At 40.4% G+C, this 27,542-nt stretch overlaps 1 protein-coding gene across 3 annotated transcripts in view; it reads left to right on the top strand.

The window, feature by feature from the left end:
- plxnc1 (plexin C1) overlaps positions 1-27,542 on the top strand; it is a 176,250-nt gene that overhangs the window by 46,863 nt on the left and 101,845 nt on the right. The window lies entirely within an intron of this gene.

Consider the following 27,542-nt stretch of genomic DNA (forward strand, 5'->3'; position numbering starts at 1 on the left):
AAATGACTACTCCTTAAAATATATTTTATTGACTATATTGAATAAGGTAAAACTCAGACCAGTGAAGGGCATCGAGTGAAGGGTGACCTGGTGGCTCAGTGGTGAGCACTGCTGCCTCACAGGGACCTGCGTTCAATTCCACCCTCGGGCAAATATCTGTGTTGAGTTTACACATTCTCCCCTTATCTGTGTGGGTTTTCTCTGGCTGCTCTGGTTTCCTCTCACAGCCCAAAGATGTGCAGGTTCGATAGGAAATGTGAGGTGAGAGGGATAGGTTGGTGGGGTGGGTCTGAGTGGGATGCATTTTGGAGGGTCACTGTGGACTCAATGGGCTGAATGACCTGCTTTCATGCTGTAAGGATTCTCTGAATCTTTACGCTGGTGTTGTGGTAAAGGAGGCGAATTCGCTAAAGACAGTGGGTACATTTGTTTGATAACTTTACAATATGTTCTGTACATACGCGACATGTTGAGGTGGATTTAACCCTAGTGTTACCAAAAGAAAGCTAATTAGACACATCTAAATTAATTTCAAATAACCTGTTCGACATGCTATGACACACCTTTGTGCAGCTGGGAATCAAACCAAGACATTCCAGCCCAAAGATAGGGACACACCACCGATTTGCCAGCCAGTGATGCCCACATCCCACAAATTAATAAATAAAAACACACCACAGGAGCTCTTATTGGCTGCATCTTTACTTCATATTAAGACTGTTGTGGTTCTGTTCGCCGAGCTGGGAGTTTTTCTTGTAAACGTTTCTTCCCCTGTCTAGGTGACATCTCCAGTGCTTGGGAGCCTCCTGTGAAGCGCTTCTGTGCTGATTCCTCCGGCATTTACACTGGTTTGAATCTGCCGCTTCCGGTTGTCAGTTGCTGTCCGCTGCAGTGGCCGGTATATAGGGTCTAGGTTGATGTGTCTGTTGGTAGAATTTGTGGATGGCACTCATCCACATCGAACTAGACCCTATATACCGACCACTGCAGCGGATAGCTCGGTGAACAGAATCACAACAACGAGCACCCGAGCTACAAATCTTCTCACAAACTTTGATCATATTAAGACTTCTAAGCAGCGCATTTACAACAATGTTAACATTCTGATCAAAGTGTCACCCACTTACTCCTATTGAATGATTTTTAATCACATCGGTGACATATCCTGGATATAACAGCTGCAAATGGCCAGGATATCCCCCCTCAACTCCCATCCCTGGCCCTTCCATAAAACATGATTTGACAATGCTGGGTTACCAATCCAACATCATCCCCCGAGAATAAAGAAGATGACTGCAATTGTTTTGTTGCCCCACTCTGTTTCCCAGGTACCACTAGGGGTGAGTTTTGCATATCATGAGGAGGTGACCTAAGGGCAGAATGGAAATGGGACTGTGGTTGACTGCAGGAGCAGCATCTGACAGTGTTTGACTGTCAGTGGACACTATTTCTTGACCTTTTATTGGCTGATGTAACAATGAAGGTGAGAATGAGAGAGAGCATGGCCTTTAAATTTCTAGCTGTGGCTGACAGCCTGTTCATAGCCTCACGTCCCCCCCCACCACCACCACCATCACCATCCTGTTTGACATTCCTCCTTCAATGCCCAACTGGGCACTTGACTCCTTTGGCCAGTGCCTTTCCTGCTGGGCAGCTGTTAATTGGACACGCCATGCTGAAAATTATGATATCCAGCCCTTAGGTTTTAGGCTTTAATGTCTAAAGTGAGTGAGTTTCACAAATCATTATCAGTACTTGGACTGTTTTCACAACAATAATATATTGCCATGGCTCAGTTAATGGTTCAGAATTATTGAAGGCTCAGTCTCAACGTTTGAGTCTTTTCTTAAGAGTAACCATCTCTGGGGCATCATTCCCATAGTATCAACAACTTCACAATTTACTCTATTGCTGACCATAGTAGTTAGCAACCCCCGATGTCCAGATATCATTCTTGTAAACTTATATTGTTCTCCCTCCAGGATAAGTGTATCCAAATCTGCTCACAGTACCCCAGGTGGGATCTAACCAGGGTTTTGTATAACTGCTGCATAACTTCTGTATTCCTATATTCCAGTCCTCTCAATAGAAAGGCCAGCATTCCATAAGTTTTCCTGATTATTTTCTGCACCTGTTTGTGATATTTTAAAGATCTATGCGCATGAACTCCCAAGTCTGTTTAGACAGCCACTGTATTTAACTTCATAGCATCTAGAACTGTTCTGGGCCAAAATAGATAACCTCACACTTGTTTACATTGAACTCCATCTGACACAGTCTTGCCCATTCACTGAGTTTAACAATATTCCTTTTTTAATTTTATGCTATCATCTACACTGTATATAATACTAACTTTGTGTCATCAGCGAATTTGGATATATGATTCTCTATGCCATTATCCAAGTCATTAATAATGAATGTGAATAATTGAGGCATTAACACTGATCTTTGTAGGTCACTACCAGTTATTTCTTGCAAATTTTAGTATCTACCCATTATTCCTGCTTTCTGTCACAGATCACTCAAACGATTTCTGGGCCATATCAGTAATTTGCCCTTAATTCCATGGCCTTTACCTTAGTGAACACTCTCTTGTGTGGGACTTTATCAAATGTCTCCTGGAAATCCTTGAAAACAGCATCCATAGACATTCCCCCGTCTGCTCATTTAGTCACCTCTTCAAAACATTCAAAGAGGTTTGTCAGGCAACTTGCTCATTCAGCAGAATCTGCGCTATGCTTTGCACTTCCATAATCCCTTTCTTTTAAATTTTATGCAGTCCCTTAAGGCTTTAGTTGCCCATGGTTTTTATTTTCATTTGGAGCTTTTCTCTCTCAGGTGTATTAGCTGGATTTGTATTATGTTAAGTGTTCCTTTAAATGTCCTCCAGTTTACAATGGACAGTATCTATCTTGAAGTAAGTCAGTCTTACCTAAATCTAAAGCTCTGATAGCTGACTCTAGTAGCTGTTTTTAACTTTCAAAAGTTACATTGAACTCAATCATGTTCTGATCACTGTTCGATAAATGTTCAAGCACAATTAAAACTGGCTCATTACTCATTACTAACTGCAATATTGCTTGTCCCCTTGTTCCATCAAAGATATGTTGCTGTTGGAAACTATCCCAGACACGCTCCAGAAATTCACAACCTTTCTGACAGGTGCTTGTCTGCCTCTCCCCATCCATATCAAAGTTAAAATCCCCCACTTTGCTACACTTTGCCCAATTTCTGCATTTATACAATCTAGCACTTCAAAACTGCTACCTGAGAATCTGTACACAACACTAATTACAGGTTTAGGTCATTTACTGTTCCCCAGCTCCTGTATATCTTCCCCTCTTTATATCCTTCCTCTCATTGAAGTAATTTTGTTTCTAATTGGTAAGGCTACTTCACCTCCTCTGCTATTTTCTCTGTCCTGTTATCCTTATAACCTGGTATATTTAGTTCCCAATCTCAATTATCCTGTAGCCATGACTCAGCAATAGCTATTCTACCACAATCTTCAACTTAAATTTGTGTCTGCAACTCATTTAATTCATGCCTTATGCTCCTGTATATGTCTGTAGAACTTTTATTTGGGCTATATTCTATAACCTGTGCATCAGCACTGATGGGCCATACGATATAACCCGTCCCTCAGCACTGATGGGTTATACACTATAACCTGTCCCTCAACACTGATGGGCCATACACTATAACCTGTCCCTCAGCACTGATGGGCCATACACTATAACCTGTCGCTCAGCACTGATGGGCCATACACTATAACCTGTCGCTCAGCACTGATGGGCCACACGCTATAACCTGTCCCTCAGCACTGATGGGCCATACACTATAACCTGTGTATCAGCACTGATGGGCCATACACGAAAACCTATCCCTCAGCACTGATGGGCCATACACTATAACCTGTGCCTCAGCACTGATGGGTTATACACTATAACCTGTCCCTTAGCACTGATGGGCCACACGCTAGAACCTGTCCCTCAGCACTGATGGGTTATACACTATAACCTGTCCCTCAGCACTTATGGGCCATACACTATAACCTGTCCCTCAGCACTAATGGGTTATACACTATAATCTGTACCTCAGCACTGATGGGTTATACACTATAACTTGTCCCTCAGCACTGATGGGTTATACACTATAACCTGTGCCTCAGCACTGATGGGCTATACACTATAACCTGTCCCTCAGCACTGATGGGCCATATACTATAACCTATCCCTCAGCACTGATGGGCCATACACTATAACCTGTCCCTCAGCACTTATGGGCCATACACTATAACCTGTGCCTCAGCACTGATGGGTTATACACTATAACCTGTCTCTCAGCACTGATGGGTTATACACTATAACCTGTGCCTCAGCACTGATGGGCCATACACTATAACCTGTGCCTCAGCACTGATGGGCCATACACTATAACTTGTGCCTCAGCACTGATACTTTATTCATCTGATAATCTTTTCTCTCTTCTGATTTGATCAATCCATGTAATTTTGTGAAGACCTGCCATGTCTGAATTTGGATTTCTGACTTTCTTTACTCTCTGACATGTTACTTGATTTTGAAACTTGCCCTGAGCCTACATCCCCACATTAACTAGCTTAAAGTCCTTCTGACCACCTTAATTACATTGGTCCCCTGCTTATTTACAGAATTTCTCATGTCTTCACATTATAGAATCAGATAAATATACAAAAGAGAAGCAAAAGAGGTGAAGATGAGGGAAATGATTGGGCACATTCGCAGTCTGTTTCTCCAGTGGGATTTGTATTGATTTCTAATTCTATTGATAACCTACTTTGTTAGTCTTCAGAAAGTTCCACTCCTTGCCTGTCTTGCCATTGCACAATGGATGGTGTCACTTGGATATTATATGTGGCAATATGACTTACTCCAAGTTAAGGAATATTGCTCATCTCCCCATCCAAAACTCCCCCACCTTCCACCCTCCTTAAATGTCACATCACTACTGCCTTTTTCCTAGCTCACACCAAGATCTAATCACCCCTCACTCCAAGCTTGCTGACGATCATGGTACTCAGTTTAGAATGCCCAACTCTATCTCTGTAATCTGCTCCAAACCTCCAAGACATCAGCACTGCTCCAATTTTAAGGGCTCTTGCTTTCCTGATTCTCTTTGCCATATTATTGATTACTGTGCTTACAGCTGTCTTGCATTCGGAATTGGCTCTCTCAATGTCTCATCACCCCTGTTTTTTGTGTTCAAAAACTGCCTCTTTGGCCAAAATTGACCAAATTGTTTAACATGTGAATATGGTTCAGTGAAAATTTAACTTGATATTGCCACTGAGTAATAGATGTTGCACAGTACTCATGGTGCCAAACATAGAGTCATAGAGATGTGTCGCATGGAAACAGACCCTTCGGTGCAACTCATCCATGCCGACCAGATATCCCAACCCAATCTAGTCCCACCTGCCAGCACCCGGCCCATATCTCTCCAAACCCTTCCTATTCATTTACTCATCTAGATGCCTTTTAAATGTTGCAATTGTACCAGCCTCCACCACTTCCTCTGGCAGCTCATTCCATACACATACCATCCTCTGTGTGAAAAAGTTGCCCCTTATGTCTGTTTTATATCTTTCCCTTCTCACCCTAAACCTATGCCCACTAGTTCTGGACTCCCCCATCCCAGGGAAAAGACCTTGTTGATTTTCCCTATCCATGTTCCTCATGATTTTATAAGCCTCTATAAGGTCACCCCTCAGCCTCTAACACTCTAGGGAAAACTGCTCTAGTCTATTCAACTTCTCTCTATAGCTCAAATCCTCCAACGCTGGCAACATCCTTGTAAATCTTTTCTGAACCCTTTAAAGTTTCATAACATGCTTCCAATAGGAATGTAGACCAGAATTGCACACAATATTCCAAAAGTGGCTTAACCAATGTCGTGTACAGCCGCAACATGACCTCCCAACTCCTGTACTCAATACTCTGACCAATAAAGGAAATCATACCAAACACCTTCTTCACTATCCTATCTACCTGTGACTCCACTTTCAAGAACCTATGAACCTGCACTCCAAGGTCTCTTTGTTCAGCAACACTCCCTAGGACCTTACCATTAAGTGTATAAGTCCTGTTAAGATTTACTTTCTCAAATGCAGCACTTCACATTTATCTAAACTAAATTCCACCAGCCACTCCTCAGCCCATTGGCCCATCTGATCAATAATTGAATTGAATTTATTGTCACATGTACCGAGGCGCAGTGAAAAGCTTTCCATTGTAATTTGAGGTAACCTTCTTCGCTCTCCACCACACCTCTACTTTTGGTGTCATCTGCAAACTTACTAACTATATCTTTTATGCTCACATCCAAAGAATTTATATAAATGATGAAAAGTAGTGGACTCAGCACCGATCATTGTGGTACTTCACTGGTCACAAGCCTCCAGTCTGAAAAACAACCCTCCATCATCACCCTCTCTCTTCTACCTTTGAACCAGTTCTGTATCCAAATGGTTAAATCTCCCTGTATTCCGTGAGATCTAACCTTGCTTACCAGTCTCCCATGGGGATCTTTGCCAAGCATCTTACTGAAGTCCACATAGATCATGTCTACCGCTCTGCCCTCATCAATGCTCTTTGTTACGTCTTCAAAAACTCAATCAAGTTTGTGAGACATGATTTCCCACGCACAAAGCCATGTTGACCATCCCTAATCAGTCCTTGCCTTTCCAAATACGTGTACATCCTGTCCCTCAGGATTCCCTCCAACAACTTGCCCACCACCAACATCAGGCTCACCGGTTTATAGTTTCCTGTCTTGTCCTTACCACCTTTCCTAAATAGTGGGACCACATTAGCCAACCTCCAGTCTTCCAGCACCTCACCTGTGACTATCGTTGATCTGAATATCTCAGCAAGAGGCCCAGCAATCACTACCCCAGCTTTCCGCAGAGTTCTAGGGTACAGCTGATCAGGTCCTTGGGATTTATCCACTTTTATGCATTTCAAAATATCCAGCTCTTCCTCCTCTGTAATATGGACATTTTTCAAGATGTCACCATCTATTTCCCTACATTCAAATGCAGATTGTTGTTGCACTCATTAATCAGTTGGAAGGTAAAGTCAGCAAACTGGTTAAAATAATGACAAATCTAAAAATAGATGAAGGACTTTTTTTAGGTAATAAAATGCTACTGGTGAGAAATTTGCTCAGGATTATGTTTTCTTTGATAGTATTTCTGTGAAGTTCCTTGGGGGTGATTTGGGCTGTTGATGTTCTTGAGAATTGCCTTTGACGGAGGATAAACTCCACGGAAAGGATCATCTGTATCAGTACAGTCAACTAAATAACAGAAATATAAGGTGAAGAATGTAGAACTAGAATATTCACTATCTTTACTGAGAGTCAGAGAGGAATGTGAGGGTCTGGAAGGGAGATGGACACAGTGTTGAAATGCATCACCTTCAATGGGATTACAAAATGATAGCTGTTGTTAGTGAGTGATTCCCTCATTAGGGCATTGAAGGACAAATGTTCACATAGATGAATTTTACTGAGTTGGGAAAATTGTGATGTACATGCTTATCCAACAAGACAGATGTCACAAAATGATTTACTAATGCTAAAATGTCTAAATCTTTGTAGGGTTTCTCTTTATGTGGTTTTCTGCTATTGTGTAATGTCATGATCCTGAAAGAATTTGAGTTATGCAGAGCTCTGTGCATTCTGGTTATATCATGTAGCTTTGGGTGAAGAATGATTTGAACTCTGACACAGTGTCTTCATGGAGACTCAAGTCTTCTTTATCTCTTGTTGCTAATAGTTAATATGGCTAACAGTTAAAATGCTTAGTTACTGTCTGTCATAAACTGTATCTTATCATCAAAGAAAAGAGCCTTTTCTGTGAGGCTTATTCACGATCCATCCTCCACCACAGAACAACTCTTTGGACTCGCTTAGAACATAAGAACAAGGAGCAGGTGTAGGCAATTCAGCCCATCCAGTGTGCTCCTGCCACATAGAAAGGAGGATTGGTGGCTGCACTCTATCAGTGCATCAGGCCCAGACATAACACCAAGACATCTTATGGTATCAGTGGTGTGCACCACAGCCTATTACTATACTTGTATTACATCTCCAGGGTAATTAGGGACCGGTAATGAATGCAGGCCTAGTCACTTCCATTGTAGTGGTCATTAGGCTGCTCAAGAAACACAAATACTATTTGATGGTTTCACATTGCAAACCTCACTTGCAGATCAAATCCAAGGTTCTGGTTCAGAAATACGTGTAGGAGCCTCATTTCAATATTACCATAAAACCTACAATTCTTTAAGGCAACTTAAACAGAGGCACCAACCAACTCAGCAGTCAGCAAGATCTCTTTCAGACAGAGTTCAGGCCACTAAATTAGTGGGTATTGCAAATGTTTTTGACCCAATTATATGAAATTTAAACAACAGGAATTGAGTGAATATTGGGTCACTCGCTGTGTACTTTAGTTGTTCGCATTGGTTCATTCATAGATGTATGATCCCTTCTCAATTTGAATTTATTACTTTTCAACTGCTTTTGTAATTCAATGTGGAGATTAATTGATAGATTTTTACATATATAATTCTCCCTCCCCACCTTTAGATTGATAGAATCTAAAGTGTGGGAGCAGGCCAATCAAGTCCACACTGACCCTCCAAAGAGCATTCCACGCAACCCCACCCTATCCCTGCATTTCCCATGGCTAACTCCTAGTCACTACACTCAATATAGCATGGCCAATCCACCTAACCTGCAGACCTTTGGACTGTGAGAGGAAACCCATGCAGACACAGGGAGAATGTGCAAACTTAACACAGACAGTCGCTTGAGGGTGGAATTGAACCTAGGACGTTGGCACTTTGAGGCAGCAGTGCTAACCACTGAACCATCCTTCATTTTGCACTTCATACTTTTTGTTTATAGAGCAATTTGACAAAGGGTGATTTCAAACACACTAACCTTGGGCAAATCAAGCCACCGACTTACATTTGACTCACTGTGACTCACAAAGACATTTGAAACTTTTATGACTATCTATTGACTAATAACTCTTGAAATGACTTTTCACTGTTTCTGTGTTCTTTATATTACATTGCCTTTTTTTCATACTTTATAGTTGCATAACTTGTGGTTTTGTTTCTGAGCTTTAATATCTGTTTCTACCTTGTAAAATTTCAATTTGTCTGGGTGGTTACTATTAGTTTGGTTTATGCTGTCCTGGAGAGGTTTGGTGATTTTATGCTTGGTTTAAATGAGTGAATTTGTCAGTGTTTTCTGTCCGTTTCCTTTAGTTGTCTCTAATGCAGTTTACGCATGTTTATAAAGTTGAGAAACTGCCCCATCAAAACCACAGGGATTTTAAGTGCAATGTCAATATATTTCTCAACTTTTATATTTGGTGGACGTTTATCACAAACAGCGCAGACACAACTGTTTACGTATCTCTTAATTAAGGAAACAATTTCTGTGTTTCATGCGGATGTCTGTTGAAGGATTGATTGCCTTTGGAGATGGCGAGGAGAAAGACATGACACAATATCCTTTTTCTTACGAACGTACATTGTGTATTACTCAGCTGGATGTTGCTGTGAATGTATTTACACTGCACTGAGGGAGTGCTATACTGTTGAAGCTGACATCTTTTAGATGTTATTAAAATTTTTTAGCTTTGTCCACCCCAGACTAACACTGGCTCCTCCAAAATGATCTTTCAAATGGGTTGTTCAGGGCACAGATGGACTATGGATGGCCACAGAGTTGTTTATTGAAGAGCAGGAGGAGTTCTCCCCTGTATTGTGACTGTTTCTATCTTTCAGTCAACTGATTATCTGGCCACGATCAAGTTGCTGGCTGTGGGAGCTTGTTGTTCTCTAATCGGCTGCCATACTTCCTACATTGCCATGTTTTGAGAGGTTATGATGACTGCTGCATCAGTCCAACTTCTTACTCAAGGGTTATTTGGAAGCACCAGCTTTCAGAGCTCCTTCATCGTGTTGCTGTAGGACAAGATCATAACACAGAATTTATAGCAAAAGGTTACAGTGTCTTGCAACTGAAATGATATATTGAACAAACCTAGAACAGCAATCTAGGTTTGTTCAATGTTTCATTTCAATTGCATGACACAGTAATCTTTTGCTGTAAATTCTGTGTCTTATAATCCTGTCCCATAGCTACCTGATAACAGAGCAGTGCTCCGATAGCTAGTACTTCCAAATAAACCTATTGGACAATAACCAACAGGTGTTGTGTGATTTTTAACTTTGTCCACCTCAGTCCAACACATCATTGCTTGAAGTTCCCTTGTGATCATGAATATGAAAGCCGACTGTGAAAGAAATAGGAAATGTAGATGGGAGCCAAATAAGCAGATTTCTTGCAGGATTTAAAACTGGACATAGCAGAATAATAGGGTGTAGGTTTGCTCGCTGAGCTGTAGGTTTGATACCCAGACGTTTCAATACCTGGCTAGGTAACATCACCAGTGGTGACCTCCAAGTGAAGCTTCACTTGGAGGTCACCACTGTTAATGTTACCTGGCCAGGTAATGAAACGTCTGGATATCAAACCTACAGCTCAGCGAGCAAACCTACACCCTAAACCTCAACCCGAGCTACAAACCTTCACAAACCTTGCATAGCAGAATAATGGTATATAAAAAGAAACAATACATTTGATTTCATAAACATATAAAATGTACATTGATAGTTAGAGAGAAAAGGATTACTCAACAATGAAGAAGGATTGTGGAGGATGGAGCCGTAAGAGATATATTAAATATGTAGCGTCAGAGTTTACAAATGATTCTGTAGGTGAGAACCTGTGTAGACTAGTTCTGATGAAGGGTCATTGGGCTCAAAATGTTAACTCTGTTTCTCTCTCCATAGGTGCTGCCAGAGTTTCTATTGCACATTCAGTTTTTGTTTCAGATTTCCAGCATCTGCAGTTCTTTATTTTAGAAAATTTGCTATTTCACTTCCACCATCCCACATTATAATATTAATGCCATAACGATTTGATTTTATTTCCAAAGATTCATACCTTAAGTGAAGAAGTTTGTTCTCATGTCAATCCTAAATCTATAATAACTTCTTTCTCAGACTGATCCCCATCTCCTGATTCCAAAAACAGGTAAATTATTTTCGTAGTCACACTCCTCAAATATTTTATATATTTCATGGGATCACTTTTTATTTTTAATCTTAAGGAATATAAATCTAACCTGCTTAATTTCACCCAAGCTCTGCACTATACCCCAGATCTGCACTCATGAAGGATCTATATAATTACAGTAAGACTTCTTTAATACTGCAATTCACATGTAATAAAATCTTATGTCCTGTTTAATTTCTGAATTGTTTGCATTTTGATTTCCTATAATTTGCATTCTCTTCCCTCAGATTATTAGTATTTCTCATTTCAAAAATATACCCTTTTTTCACAGCTCCCTATATCATATTTTAACTGCCATCCTGCTGCCCACTCATTTAACCTATCAAAATCCTTTTTGCAGCTCCTTTGCATCATCTTATCAGCTTTACTTTTCTAGCTAACTGTATCATCAGCAAACATGTGAACATATGAAACAAGAATAGAAGTAGACCATTCAATAAGTTCATAGCTAATCTGTGTGTTTTGAAGGCCATCGTCCATCTCAGCCCAACAATCTTTAATTTCCTTGCTTAACAAAAATTCATCCATCTCTATTTACAAGAATATTCACTGACCCTATTTCCAGTCGCAAAGCTCTTAGAGAAATAAAAATAAAGCACCTCATCTCTGACCTAACATTTTAACAGTTTCCCCTAATTCTGGACTGACCCACAAGAGGAAACATCCATTCCTCAGCCACCTTGTCAAGACCATTCAGGAATTTAGACACCTCAAACAGGTCACTTCTCACTCTCCAATGGCAAACAAGCCCAACCTTATCTCTATAACAACCCGCTTATTTCAGGTATCGATCTAATAAACCTCCTGTAAACTGCCTCCAATACATTCACAGCTTTCCTGAAATAAGAGCAAAACTATACACTATTCAACAAAGCCCAGTATAACTCTAGCATAATATTGCTACTTTTGTTTTTTTAATTCATAGATGAGATGAGGTTGTCACTGGCTAGGCCAGTGTTTATTGCCCATCCCTAATTGCCCTGAGGGCAGTTCAGAATCAGGCACATTGCTGTGAGTCTAGAGTCACATATAGGCTGGACCAGATAAAGATGGCAGATTTCTTTCCCTAAGGGATATAAGTGAACCATATGGGTTTTTCCAACAATGGATATTGGAATCATGGCCAACATCAAACTCTTAACTCTGTTTTTTTAAAAAGTTAAATTTATATTCTACCATGACAGGATTCAAACCCAGGTCCCCAGAACATTACGTAGGCTTCTGGATTAACAGTCCAGCAATAATATCACTAGGCCATCTCTTCCCCTATATATGTTCAATAACATCCTAACTTTTATGTTAAACAGCATCCCATATGCATTCCTGATCCTGTGCTAAATCTGCATTCTGACTTTTTGTGATTCACACAAGAGAACATCTAAAGCCCTCTCCATCTCGGAGTTCTGTAGTCATTCTCTGCCATTCATATGATTATTTAATCATTCTCTGTTTAAGTAATTGTCTGAATTTTACATTCTTCCTGATGAAGTGAACAACTTGGCCATGGTGGCTCTTGGTTAACAACTGGTGCCTCAAACCCCGCGGGACTCAGGTTTGATTCCAGCCTTGAGCAACTGTCTGTGTGGAGTTTGCACATTCTCCCTGTGTCTGCGTGGATTTCCTCTGGATGCTCCAGTTTCCTCCCACAATCCAAAGATGTGCAGGTTAGATGAATTGGCAATGTTAAATTGCCCCATAGTGTTCAGGGATGTGTAGGTTAGGTGCATTAGTCAGGGGTAAATGTAGAGAAATGGGTTTGGATGGGATACTCTTTGGAAGGTCGGTGTAGACTTGTTGGGCCAAAAGGCCTGTTTCCACACCTAGGGATTCTATAAACTTCACATATTCCATCTGCCAGATTTTAGCACACTCATTCAACCTATCCAAACCTGTCAACCAATTCCAACACACTTTCCACCCATCTTGCAGTTGCCTGTGAATTTACCCTTCATTCCTTCACTTCCCACATCTCAGTCAGTTATATGAATTTTATAAAGCAAAAGCCCAGCACAGATCCCTGCACAACTCCACATATCACATCCTGCCAATCAAAGACTAGTTTATGCTCACTCTCTGTTTTTTGTCTGCCAGCCAATCTTCTAATCAGGTTAATATATTATTCGCTATGAGCTTTTATTTTCTTCAATAGCTTTTGATGTGACAACTTATCAGATGCATTCTGGAAATCCTAGTACAGTGTTGTGTACAGAGCTCCTCATTATCCACAACACATGTCACTTCTTCAAAGAACTTTAACAAATTGGTTAAACATGATTACCCTTTGAAGAAACCATGCTGATTCTTTCTGATGGCCTTGAGTTTTTCAATATGTGCTGATAAAAATGATCTATAATTTAAGATTGATGCTAACACCTCCCCACACAGACATCAACCGAACTGACCTGTAGTTTACTGTTTTCAGCCTCCCTCTCTTTTTGACTAGAGATGTTATATTTGCTGCTTTCCAGTCCAATGGAACCTTTCCTAAATCTCGGGAATTTTGGAAAACTGATACTGAAATATCTATTACCTCATTAGCTACCTCTTTTGGAACCTGAGGATGAAATCCATCTTAACTTGGAGATTTGATAGACCATTGCTATAAATTTGCTTATTATGCTTCCCTTGTGATTGTGATATTGTGATGTTCCTCATTCACTTCCTTCCTAATGTAAGCTATTACTGTAACAATTCTGTAGTTTGAAGTAAAGTATTTGTTCAGTTCCTCCGCCATTTCCATGTAATCTATTATTAATTCCTTGTTCTGATTTAGGACCAACAATCACTTTTCTTAATCTTTTTCTTTTTAAATACCTGTTAAAAATACTTTCCATTTTTTATATCCCTAACTAGTTTGCTTTCTTGCTCCCAATTAACCTTATCATCATTTACTGTTGTTCTTCATATTCTGAACGATTGTCGAAGTTCCATTCATCTTTGTGCATTGGTATGCTTTTTCCTAAACTGTGATGTTTTCCCTAACTCTTCAGATAACCATAGATTGAGAGTGTTCCTTTTAGAATTTTTCTTTATAGCAGAAATATAGATATTCTGATCATTCTGAAATATCCTCTCAAATATCTGCCACTGTGTGTCCATTGATCTATCCCTTAGCCGATATGCTAGTTCACTTTAGCTAGCCCAGCTTTCATGCCTACTGGTTATCATTATGTAGGTTTATAATATCAGTCTTATACCCAATCTTTCTCCCATCAAACATGATACAGGAATAGGGACAGAGTGATACTATCACTGAACTATTAGTCCAGAGACTCAGGTAACATTCTAGGGACCTGTAATCAAAGCCTACCATAGCCGGTGGTAGAATTTGAATTCAATAAAAATCTGGAATTAAAAGTCTAATAATGACCATGAATCCATTGCCAATTGTTGGGAAAACCCATCTGGTTCACTAATATTCTTCGGGAAGGAAACTGTCATATATCCCTGGTCTCGCCTATATGTGTTCTCCTGTATTGCCAATCTGGTGATTCTAGATTGTATATAGATTAAAGTCACCTATGATTTTGCCATCCCTTTATTACAAGTAAAAAGTGAGGTCTGCAGATGCTGGAGATCAGAGCTGAAAATGTGTTGCTGGTTAAAGCGCAGCAGGTCAGGCAGCATCCAAGGAACAGGAAATTCAACGTTTCGGGCCAGAGCCCTTCATCAGGAGTACCCAATATTTCTTCTGGTATACTTTATCCCTCATTGCGTTATTGTTGAGGGTTATTATAACTCACTCCTGCTAATGACTTTTGTTATCCCACTCTTCTGCATCTTCACTTAAACAAATTCTACTCCTATAGTATGAGACTCAGAAGCAGGTGGTCTATAGGTTCTCCAACTGTAGCTGTTCTGTAGGACAGAAAATAAATCAGAAGATAATGAGGAAATATAAAAAAGGAAGTACATTAATCATGGGTGAATTTAATCGTCATAAAGATTTGGAAAGTCAAATTTGCACAGCTAGCCAGGAGGAAGAATTCGTAGAGTGTATTCAAGTTAGTTACCTAGGATATTATGTTGTGGGTCCAACCCTGGATCAGGCTATTTTGAATCTGGTAATGTGTATTGAGGTAGGTTTAATAAATAAACTCAGAATAAAAGATCTCCTAGGAAACAGTGACAATGTAGAAGTTGGCATCTAGTTTGAGAGTGAGAAACGTAGGTTGGAAACAAATGTGTTAAACTTAAGTAATAGTAATTACATGGGAATGAGGGCAAAATTGGCTGGAGTGAACTGAGAAAAGTGGTAAAAAGGGCTTTTGCCCGAAACGTCGATTTCGCTGCTCCTTGGATGCTGCCTGAACTGTTGTGCTCTTCCAGCACCACTAATCCAGAACTGAGAAAAGAGTTTAACAGAAAAGAAGGTTGAAGAACAATGGCAGACATTTTTTAAGACTGTTCTTGACTGACAGCAAAGATATATCCTAGTGAGGAAGAGGAATTCTAGGAAGGGGATAAACTGACCATGTTTAACCAGGGAATTTAAGGATAGTGCCAAATTGAAAGATAAAATATATAATTTGATTAAGGCTGGTGTAAATCAGAGGACTGGGAAAGTTTTACGAGACAACAAAAGATGATCTAAAACAGAGTGAAAGAGAGAGAAAGTAAACTATGAGGCAAACTAGAAAATAACAGAGAGTCATAGAAATCTCCAGAAAAAGGCCTTTCGCCCCATCGCATCAATACTGGTCAAAAACAACCACTGGCCTTGACATCCCAAATGCATATTTAAATACTTCTTAAATGTTATGAAGGTTTCTGCCTCTATCACCCTTACAGACAGTGAGTTGTGGATTCCCACCATCCCCAGGGTGAAAAGCTCTTCCTCACATTTCTTCTAAACCTTTTGTCCTAAACCTTATGCTACTGCTCATTAATCTCTCCATAAAGGGGAAAGGTTTATTCCTGACTAACCTATCTAAGCTCCTCATAATTAAATTCACCTCAATCTCTTCTGCTAGATTAGATTCCTTACAGTGTGGACACAGGTTCACCAACCAGTCCACACCGACCTTCCAAAGAGTAACCCACCCAGACCCGTTTCCCTCCGACTAACGCACCTAACATTATGGGCAATTTAGCATGACCAATTCACCTGGCCTGCGGGAGGAAAACCACACAGACACAGGGAGAACATGCAAACTCCACACAGACAGTTGCCCAAGGCTGTAATCAAACCTGGGACCCCAGTGCTGTGAGGCAGCAGCGCTAACCACTGAGCCATCGTGTCACCCATGCTGCTCTAAGGAAAATAAAACCCCAATCTGTCTAATTACTCTTCATAACTGAAATTCTCCAGCCCAGCCAACATCCTGGTAAATCTCCTTTGCATCCTCTCCAGTGCTATCACAACCCATAAAAAACAGACAGTAAGAAATTCTTTAAATACATAAAAGAGAAAAAAAAAACACAATGGCCATAGGCAACTTTAGAGAATGGGGCTGGGAGATGATAATGGAGAGCCAGGAAATGCTAGAGAAATTGAACAAATTCTTTGCATCAGTCTCCATAGTAGAGGATACCAATAGCATTGCAGAAATACAAAATAATCAAGGAACTAAAGACAGAACAGAACTAAAACCCAAAAACAATCACTAGAGAAAAAAGCACGAGGGAAATTCATGGGGCTTAATGCTGTTATGATTCCTGTACCTGATGAGGTTGTATTTAGGATTTTAAAGGAAATAGCTACAGAGATAGTGGATGCACTGTCTGTAATAGAGTCATAAAGATGTACAGCATGAAAACAGACCCTTTGGTCCAACTCGCCCATGCCGACCAAATATCCCAACCCAATCTAGTCCCACCTATCAGCACCCGACCCATATCCCTCCAAAGCCTTCCTATTCATAGACCCATCCAGATGTTGCAATTGTCCCAGCCTCCACCACTTCCTCTGGCAGTTCATTCCCTACACGTACCACCCTCTGCGTGAAAACATTGCCCCTTAGGTCTCTTTTATATCTTTCCCCTCTCACCCTAAACCTATGTCCTCTAGTTCTGGACTCCCCCACCCCAGGGAAAAGACCTTGTCTATTTACCCTATGCATGCTCCCCATGATTTTATAAACCTCCAAAAGGTCACCCCTCAGCTTCCGATGCTCCAGGGTAAACAGCCCCCGCCTATTCAACTTCTTCCTCTAGCTCAAAATCTTCCAACTCTGGCAACATCCTTGTAAATCCTTTCTGAACCCTTTGAAGTTTTACAACGTTTTTCCGATAGGAAGGAGACCAGAATTGCACGCAATATTCCAAAAGTGGCCTAACCAATGTTCTGCACAGCCGCAACATGATCTCAAGAATCCTTAGATTCCGGAACAATCCCCAGAAATGGAAACTATTAATGTAAAATTTAGAATCAAAAAGGGAAAGGAGACAAAAACCCAGTAACTGATGATCATCAACAACCTGGTCCACTCACGCTGACACTATGGGCAAGAAAGCACAGCAATGCCTCGACTTCCTCAGGATGCTAAGGAAATTTGGCTTGTTCATAAAGACTCATCGATTTTTATAGATGCATCATAGAAAGCACTCTATCTGGATGCATCATAGTGTGTATAGCAACTGCTCTTCTCAAGACCACAACCCAGTTCATTACACAAACCAGCCTCCTATCCAGTGACTCCATCTATACCTCCCACTACTTCACAATCAAGCACTATCAGTTTGTTTACTTTGCTATGAATGCTACACACATTGAGATACAGATACACATTCAGATACATTCTTTTGTCTTTCTGTTATCTTTATAATATTTAGACTGATTCTTGGTGCTGTGCTGAACAGCTTAATAAATTGAGAAGAGGACTTGGGAAATCAGATTATAATAATTTATTTCATGCGTACAGAAGATGAGCCATCCTTATCACCTTAAAGAGTAAAACTAAACTCTGTTGTGTTACAAACACCTCCAAGCTTTATTTAACTCATTACAATGTATCTATTACATTATCTACTGTTTTTCCTCTTTCACAGGCATTGTCTCTGTTTTACGCAAGGCTGACACTGTCCTGCTGATAGCATGGCTTCTACACTAGTAGCCTTGACTGCTTATATGTCTCATTTGTTATCCATTCTTTCTACATCCATAGTTCCCACTTGCATTGTTAGCTTTGCTATTACTAACAATGTAAGTAAAGCTTTAACCCTTAATTAACTTACTCATTTAGGGTTTATTTTTTCTGTTCACCTTTGCCATTCCCTAGCCCTCACTTACCATATTATTACATTTTCTCTTATTTTGAGATGCCACATCTTTCCTTCTTGTCCCAACCATTTAGTTTAAATCCATTTCTACTTCCCTGATTATGCAGTGTGTAAAAGCAGTGGTCCCAGCATAATTTATATGTAGACCATCTCAATGGTAGAGACCCCATTGACCTCCAGTGATGGTGCCAATGGTCCACGAACTGAAACCTACTTCTCTCACACCATTTTTTAAGCCACATATTGGTCTCTGTAACTTTATGTACCCTGTGCCAAATTACATGCTGCTCAGGTAATAATCCAACTATTATAATCTTTGAAGTCCTGCTTTTTTAATTTAGTGCCTAACTCTTCATACTCTCTGAATAGGATCTGTATTCTTGTTTTAACTATGTCATTACTACCTGCACGCGCCATGATTACTGGATCCTCCCTCTTCTATTGCAATTCCTTTCCAACCCTGAGCGATGTCCTGATGCTGCGCAGGTAACACTGCCATTTGGAATCTACCTGTTTGTGACAGAGGACGGTAACAATCTCCCTTATGTTACCAATGCCTACCACCACTACAACTGCAACAGCGCTCATTGCTGCTTCCCAGGGCAATGGCTTTGCTGTACCATGGTTAGCTTGAATATCCATCTTGCAGTCCCTGCTCGCATCCATACAAGCACAGATACTTTCACACATATTGAATAATTACAGATGTTAACCCTCCTGCCTTCTCTTTACCTGCCTCACTCACACCACACTATCCTGACCAGGATTGCTTCATGTTACAAAGAATTTAGGTGACTTTACCCCACTCTGATGTATCACAGCATCTGTTGTTCAGCCTTGAGCTTATAAACTCTGAGCCAAAGCTGCTTGAATTTTAAACACTTACTGCAGATATGTGTGCCCTGGGTCGCAATGTTGCAGCCTTAAGGTATAGCTGAACTGTAATCCTTAATGAGTTTTAATTATGTCATTCACTTACTTACAATGCCTTTTATATATTTTGTTAACTTTAACAATTTGTACAGTATATTAAAATTAAGAACAGAAAAAGTCTTAACCTCTTACCAGAGACCTACCAAACAGCCAGCTGCTTTCAGTGTAGTAAAACAAGAACTGACTTCAATCAGCTCCAATGAATCTCGCTGTTTCTCACTGCCTGCCAAGGGTTCACTTTCTCACCCACTCCTCTCAGTGATGTTGACTTTCTTATTCTACACTAATAGCCTTGACTGCTGATATGTCTCATTTGTTATCCATTCTTTCTATGTCCATAGTTCCCACTTGCATTGTTAGCTTTGCTATTACTAACAACGTAAGTAAAGCTTTAACCCTTAATTAACTTACTCATTTAGGGTTTATTTTTTCTGTTCACCTTTGCCATTCCCTAGCCCTCACTTACCATATTATTACATTTTCCCTTATTTTGAGATGCCACATCTTTCCTTCTTGTCCCAACCATTTAGTTTAAATCCATTTCTACTTCTCTGGTTATTCATGGGATGAGGACATCGCTGGCTAGGTCCAACATTTATTGCCCATCCCTAATTGCCCTAAGAGTCAATAACATTGTTGTGAGTTTGGAGTCACATATAGGCCAGTCCAAGATGGCAGGTTCCTTCTCTAAAGAACATGAGTGAACCAGATTTTTTTTTCAACAATTGACAATGGATCCATGGCCATCATTATACTCTTAATTCCATTTTTTTAAAAATTGAATTCAAATTCCACCATCTGGGCATGGTGGGATGTGAACCCAGGACCCCAGAGCATTACTTGGATCTCTGAAATAACAGTCCAGCAATACTACCAGAAGGTATTATCCTCATGTATATCATCTATACACTAGGTGTATTACCTACCCAGGATATTATATGTTTCAGTCAAGTCACCCCTCATGCTGGACTTTCTCTCCTTCTCCTGCTCGCCTTAGATATGTTGTACACAGTCCCTTCATCTCAAACATGTGCATTGATTACAGATAGCTGAGGCCCATACCCTTATGTTATGTTGCTTGTTATAGCTTGCCAGCCTGAAAACGTCCAGTCTGTTTCTAGTCCCTGATTTCTGTTTGTACCAATTCTCAGTCCTTTGTGCTAATTTATTTCCCTGCAATCCCATAAATCTAATTTTATGTGATCACTTTTTGATTTTTGAAAATCCACATACATCATATGCATTGGTTCTCTTTTATCTTCTGCCAACTATAACCTCAAAAACTCTAACAGATCCGTGTTGAATCTGTTTAATTATGTGGGGATTTTCACCATCATTATCCCCCAGAATAATTTCTAGAATTTTCTCTGCTGTTGACATCAGACTAAATGACCTGTTTACTCTCTCCCTGCTTTCTTAGAAGGAGCCAGAAGTCACATGACACCAACTTACAGTCAACAGGTTTATTTGAAATCACCAGCTTTCAGAGCACTGCCACTTCACCTGATGAAGGAGCAGCCTGGTGTCATGTGACTTCTGACATTGTCCTTTCATCACCTGCACATCGTGGCTTCTTGTACAGAAGGTTTGACTTTGATGAGGTTTCACACAACAGGCAAGTTACGTAAATTCCAAATAGGGATAAAATGTGGATGGAAAGTTGATTGACAGGCAGGCAATATAGGATTACTGAATATGTCTTAGATTCGGAAAGGGTTGGAAATGATGTTCCTCAGTCATTGCTGTTGTCTGTATGGATCTGAAAGGGTTAACACTTGAATGTGTGCTGAACGCACCACCTATTGTGGTAATGTCACAAAGACTGGTCAGAGTGAAGAAAACTTGCAGGAAACAGAATTGGGCTAGTGAGTTCCTAACCGTCTCTGTAATGTAGATCACATTCACGGAACCTGTCAGTAGTTGCTATCATGCAATAAACTTCATATTGTTTACACAACAACACTCTTCTGGTTAGACCAGAAAAGTTCACATTGTAATCTACAATAGACCACCACAGGCTTGAAGGGAACACACACAACATGTTAGCAACAGTGTGCCCCTGATACATTACGTGAGCAGTGGTCAGTAACTTTATTTCTAAATCGTGCCAACAAAGAGAAATGAGAATTTAGAGCTTCAGGAAAAGTCAGAAAAAAAAGACTAACTACACAGGTATACCTTTGTCTACAATTGGGAGCACAGTAGATGATGTTATTGCTCACTAAAGAGTAAATGAAACGCCAGACAAATTTGAAGATGTATTGAAAGTCTCTGACAATTTCTTCAACCTCAAAGCTAATGCAGTTCTTGAAAGGGGAAGATTACAACATTCTACATGAATCCATAGATGATTTCATTCATGATCTCTACAGGGTAGTGGAGGGATATGACTATGATGACTTAACGTTTGAATTCATGAAGATAGATTACTGATGTTTTCATTTCAAAACTACAAAGGGCACAGCAGATAGGCCATCGCAATGGGTAGGATAGACACCAGAAACAGAAAGTCTTTGCCAATGCTGTAAAGCAATCAAACCTCACAGGCATGAATAGTGCCCACCTTTAAAAACCAAATGTCAGCACATTGGTCCCTTTCAGAAAATGTGCCAAGGCAGGACACAGCCATAGAAAAGTAAAAGACACAAAGAGATTATTGGAGTTGAATGATCTGAAACTTAAAATTTTCAAAGGGGCCATCAATCCAACATTTTGCCAAGCAGACCTCTATGTTAAGAGGCATCTCATGAATTTCCAGTTGGACATGGGAACAAGTGTCACAGTATTATCTGACAGCAAAGCTTGGTTAACAACACATTGTTTACAGATGGCAGGTGTTATAAGGCTACATGGTTCAGGGCATTGCACTTAACATTAAAGATATGCCACAAAGAGTGGGTTAGTAAATTTGCGGACAACACTAAGGTCGATGGAGTTGTGGATAGTAACGAAGGATGTAGTAGGTTGCAGAGAGACATAAATAGGATGCAGAGCTGGGCTGAGAGGTGGCAAATGGAGTTTAACGTGAATAAGTGTGAGGTGATACACTTTGGCCGGAGTAATCGGAATGCAAAGTATTCGGCTAATGGTAGGACTCTTGGGAGTGCAGATGTGCAGAGAGATCTCGGTGTCCATGTGCACAGATCCCTGAAAGTTGGCACCCAGATTGACAGGGTCGTTAAGAAGGCATACAGTGTTTTGGCCTTTATTAATAGAAGGATTGAGTTCCGGAACCAGGAGGTTATGCTGCAGCTGTACAAAGTCTGGTACGGCCACACTTGGAGTATTGTGTACAGTTCTGGTCACTGCATTATAACAAGGATGTGGAAGCTTTGGAAAGGGTGCAGAGGAGATTTACTAGGATGTTGCCTGGTATGGAGTGAAGGTCTTACGAGGAAAGGCTGAGGGCCTTGAGGCTGTTTTCGTTAGAGAGAAGAAGGTTGAGAGGTGATTTAATAGTGACATACAGGATAATCAGAGGGTTAGATAGGGTGGACTGGGAGAGCCTTTTTCCAAGTATGGGGATGGCAAACACGAGGGGACACAACTTTAAAGTGAGGGGAGATAGATATAAGACAGATGTCAAAGGTAGTTTCTTTACTCAGAGAGTAGTAAGGGTATGGAATGCTTTGCCTGCATCGGAAGTAGATTCGCCAATGTTAAGTGCATTTAAGTCATCATTGGACAGGCATATGGACGTACATGGAATGGTGTAGGTGGGATGGGCTTCAGATTAGTATGACAGGGCGACACAACATCAAGGGCCGAAGGGCCTGTACTGCGCTGTAATGTTCTATGTTCTATCCTAAGGAATATGCAAGACTGGAAAGTTTATATTTCCTTCACACCAAAGAATTCTTTATCCTGAGGAAGAGGTCATATATTTATATAGTTTCATGGTAAAGGTGGAAGAACTTTAATAACAAAAAGGTCAAGGAAAGCCAGTGGGAAATTTTGCTGGGCTCCATGGTATAAACCAAACAGAAAGCAGAACCTCCTGTAGTTAGTCATGTTGGAGTGAAAAAATTGTTTCAGGCTATCAGAGATGGAAAGAGGTGATTATAATGGGTTTGGCTGAAATGTTTATCATTGCTATCAAAATGGAAGAGACTGGAAATTCCAAGTTGCAAGAAAGCACAAAACAAAATACAAAGAAAGTGACAATAACTGCATTGCATCCACCACTCTAAGTAACAGAAACATAGAGTTATAGAGATAAACAGCATGGAACAGAACATTCAGTCCAATTTGTCCTTGCTGCCCAGATATCCTAAATTAATCTAGTCCCATTTGCCAGCATTTGGCCCATATTCCTCCAAATCCTTTCTATTCATATACCCATCCAGGTGCCTTTTAAATGTTGCAATTATACCAGCCTCCACCATTTCCTCTGGCAGCTCATTCCACCCTCTGCATGAAACGTTGCCCCTTGTGTCCCTTTTAAATCTTTCCTCTCTCACCTTAACCCCCTGCCCTCTACTTTTGGATTCCCTCACCCTGGGTAAAAGATCTTGTCTATTTACCCTATCCATACCCCTCATGATTTTATATATCTCTATAAGGTCACCCCCTCAGCCTATTCAGCCTCTCCCTACAGTTCAAACCCTCCAACCCTGGCAACAATCTTGTAAGTCTTTTCCAAACCCTTTCAAGTTTCACAACAACCTTTCTATAGCAGGAAGACAATAAGTGCACACAGTATTCCAATAGTGACCTAATCAATATCCTTATAGCCTGCACTGACCAATGAAGGCAAGCATACCAAGTGCTTTCTTCATTGTCCTATCTACCTTTGACTCCACTTTCAAGGAACTATAAACCTGCACTTCAAGGTCCTTTTTTGTTCAGTAACATTCCCCAGGACCTTACCATTAAGTGTATAAGTCCTACACTGATTTGCCTTTCCCAAATGCAGCACCTCAAATTTGTCTAAATTAAACTTCATTTGCCACTTCCCTCTTCTGCAACTAAATTCAGTTAGATTGCATCACAGCTCAGTGAAGAACTATTTATGTCGATTTCAAGCCAGACATTGGGTGCTGATGTATTTCAGAAGTGACAAGTTCAACCAAACTATCTATGCTCTCTACTTTCCAAAAAAAAACCCACATCAGGGATAGCAAGTCAAGCTAGAATGAATCTCCAGATAAGTTAATTGAGAAGGTGAACATGCTGTCATCACTGGGAAGTCAATCGCTGAGAGGGAAGGAGAAAGCACAATATGTTCAACAAGGAATAAGTTCACCTCCATGAGCACTGACCAACTTGCAGAATGAGAACCAAATTCCACACACGCGATTTGAATACGTGGTGCATACAACTCTGTGAAAGACACAGTTAAGAAAATGCAAACAACAGGTAATGATCCAGATACTGCAAGGAAAAAGTTACTAGCTATAGTGGGAACCAACCTTGACACTAAAAGAGTACACATATTATCAAAGACCCCAATGTGAAAGAAATACAAGAGGTTTAAGAATCTCAAAGTGAAGATAGATTCTCAGATCTCAATCCATAGGAAGATAATCCAAGTCAATTATCTATTACTGAACAAACTCACATTCTTCCAAGCCTTAAGAAAACATGTTCATGGAAAACAGTGACACTTAGATTCATCTGAATTTGTAAAAATCCAAAACTTGGGGATACTGGTAAATGTAAACATATCAAAGCATATTACTATATGACAATTATGAGGGAAAACAACTTTAAGGGAAGATGCACACGGGTATGAAATGGTTAAGATTGAGTACGGTGAGCACTGTGATGATGTCACTGAAACTGCATCAGAGTGCCAAAGGAGGGAGCCAACAAACCTGAGGCCAGTTCGTTCCCAACAGTCTCTGTGATGATGTCAGTCATACTCATGTAACTTGTAAATGTTTGCAGCAATGCAATAAACTTCATGTTGTTTACTCAACAAGACACTTCTAGTGAGACCAGAAAGGTAGGAATCCTAATCCAATCAGTTCAGGCTTAAAGGAAGCTAAACACAACAAACTCTGAATCTATTTTTCTCTCACGCAGATGATAATTTCGACTTTGTGTGGCAGTGTTCTAATGAGACAGCAATCCACTTCACATCTCTTCTGTTTTTTTAATTGCCCTCAATGGGAAAAATATTAAAACAAATTCTGACTTGATAGGTGCCACAGGAGGTGGTAAAGACAAATAGTATGTTGGCTATCATAGTGAGAGGAGTTGAATACAGGAACAGGGATGTCTTGCTGCAACTGTACAAGGCCTTAGATTAGCTCTAAGTTAAAAATCACACAATGCCAGGTTATAGTCCAACAGATTTATTTTGAAACACTAGCTTTCGGAGCACTGCTCCTTCATCAATAGGTTGTTTAGCTCAGTTGACTGGCTGGTTGCTTTATGAAAAGCACTGTGATGCTAACAGTGTTGGTTTGATTCCCATCACTGGCTGAAGTTATTATGAAGAGCTCTCTTTCTCAATATCTCCCCTTCCCTGAGGTATGTTGACCCTCAGGTTAAGTCACCACTGGTTGTCTCTCTTTAATGAGAGGGCAGTCCTATGGCCTGGATGATAATCTAGGAGTAGATCATCTGGCCCTTTGAGCCTGCTCCATTAATCAATAAGATCATGGCTGATCGTTTTGTGGCCTGAGCTCCACTTACCCATTTCTTACCATAACCTTTAATTCCTATGTCATTCAAAAAATTATCTGTCCTAGCTTTGAAACATTTACTGAGGAAGCCTCAACCACTTCACTTCTTCTGTGTGAAGAAATTCCTTCCCAATTCAGTCCTAAATCTGCTCCATTAATTTTAAAATAATGCCTAGTTTCACCCGCTAGTGGAAACATCCTCTCTACTTCTATCTTGTCTATTCCCTTCATAATTTTATATGTTTCTATAAGATCCTCCCTCATTCTTCTAAATTCCAATGAAAGTAATACCAGTCTCTCTTCATAAGCCAACCCCCTCAACTCTGGAATCAACCTAGTAAATCTCCTCTGTACCTCTCCAGTGCCAGTATATCCTTTCAGAAGTAAGGTGACCAAACTGCTTGCAGTACCCTGGGTGAGGCCTCACCAGCTGCAACATAACCTCCCTGCTTTTAAACTCCATCCCTTTAGCAATGAAGGACAAAATTCTATTTGCCTTAATTACCTGTCGCATCTGCAGACCAACTTTCTGTGATACATGCACAAGGACACCCAGGTCCCTCTGCACAGCAGCATGCTGCAATTTCTTACCATTCAATAATAGTCCTTTTTATTGTTATTCCTACTGAGATAGATGACTTCACATTTATTAACATTGTACTCCATCTGCTAGACCTTTGCACACTCACTTAAATTATCTATGTCCCTTTGCAAAGTTTCACAGTCCTCTTCATACTTTGCTTGGCCATTCATCTTAGTGTCATCTACAAACTTCGACACACAACGTGTGGTCCCCAACTCCAAATCATCTAATGCCTGAAAGGTTGATTCTCCTGCTCCTCAGATACTACCTGATGGGCTGTGCTTTTCCAGCACAACAATCTTCGATTCTGATCTTCAGCATCTGCAGTCCTCACTTTCTCCAAATCATCTATTTAAATTGTGAATACTTGCAGACCCAACACCAATCCCTGAGGCATACACTAGTCACTGATTGCCAACCAGAATATCACTCACTTATTCCCACTTTTTGCTTCCTATTTGTTAACCAATCCTCTATCCATACTAATACATTGCCTGTAACACATTGCATCATTATCCTACGCAGCAGCCTCCGTGTGGCACCTTGCCAAATGCCTTTTGGAAATCTAGATACACTGCAACTAATGGGTCCCCGTTGTGCACCATGTTTGTAATGTCTTCATAGAATTCCAAATGATTAGTTAAGCGTGACCTGCCCTTCATGAACCCATGCTGTGTCTGCCCAATGGGACAATTTCTATCTCGATGCGTAGCTATTTCTTCCTTGATAATAGACTCAAGCACTTTCCCCACTACAGAGTTAAGCTAACTGGTCTATTATTCTCCATCTTTTGTCTGCCTCCCTTCTTAAACAGTAGTATCACATTTGCTGTTTTCCAATTTGCTGGAACTGCCCCAGAGTCCAGTGAATTTTGGAGAATGACTGCAAGTGCATTTGCTATTTCTCCTGCCAACTCTTTTGGTATCCTGGGATGCATTCCATCAGGGCTAGGAAGAGGGTTACAGAAT

The sequence above is a fragment of the Hemiscyllium ocellatum genome, chromosome 23, assembly GCF_020745735.1.
Source record: "Hemiscyllium ocellatum isolate sHemOce1 chromosome 23, sHemOce1.pat.X.cur, whole genome shotgun sequence".
Taxonomy (NCBI): Eukaryota; Metazoa; Chordata; class Chondrichthyes; order Orectolobiformes; family Hemiscylliidae; genus Hemiscyllium; species Hemiscyllium ocellatum.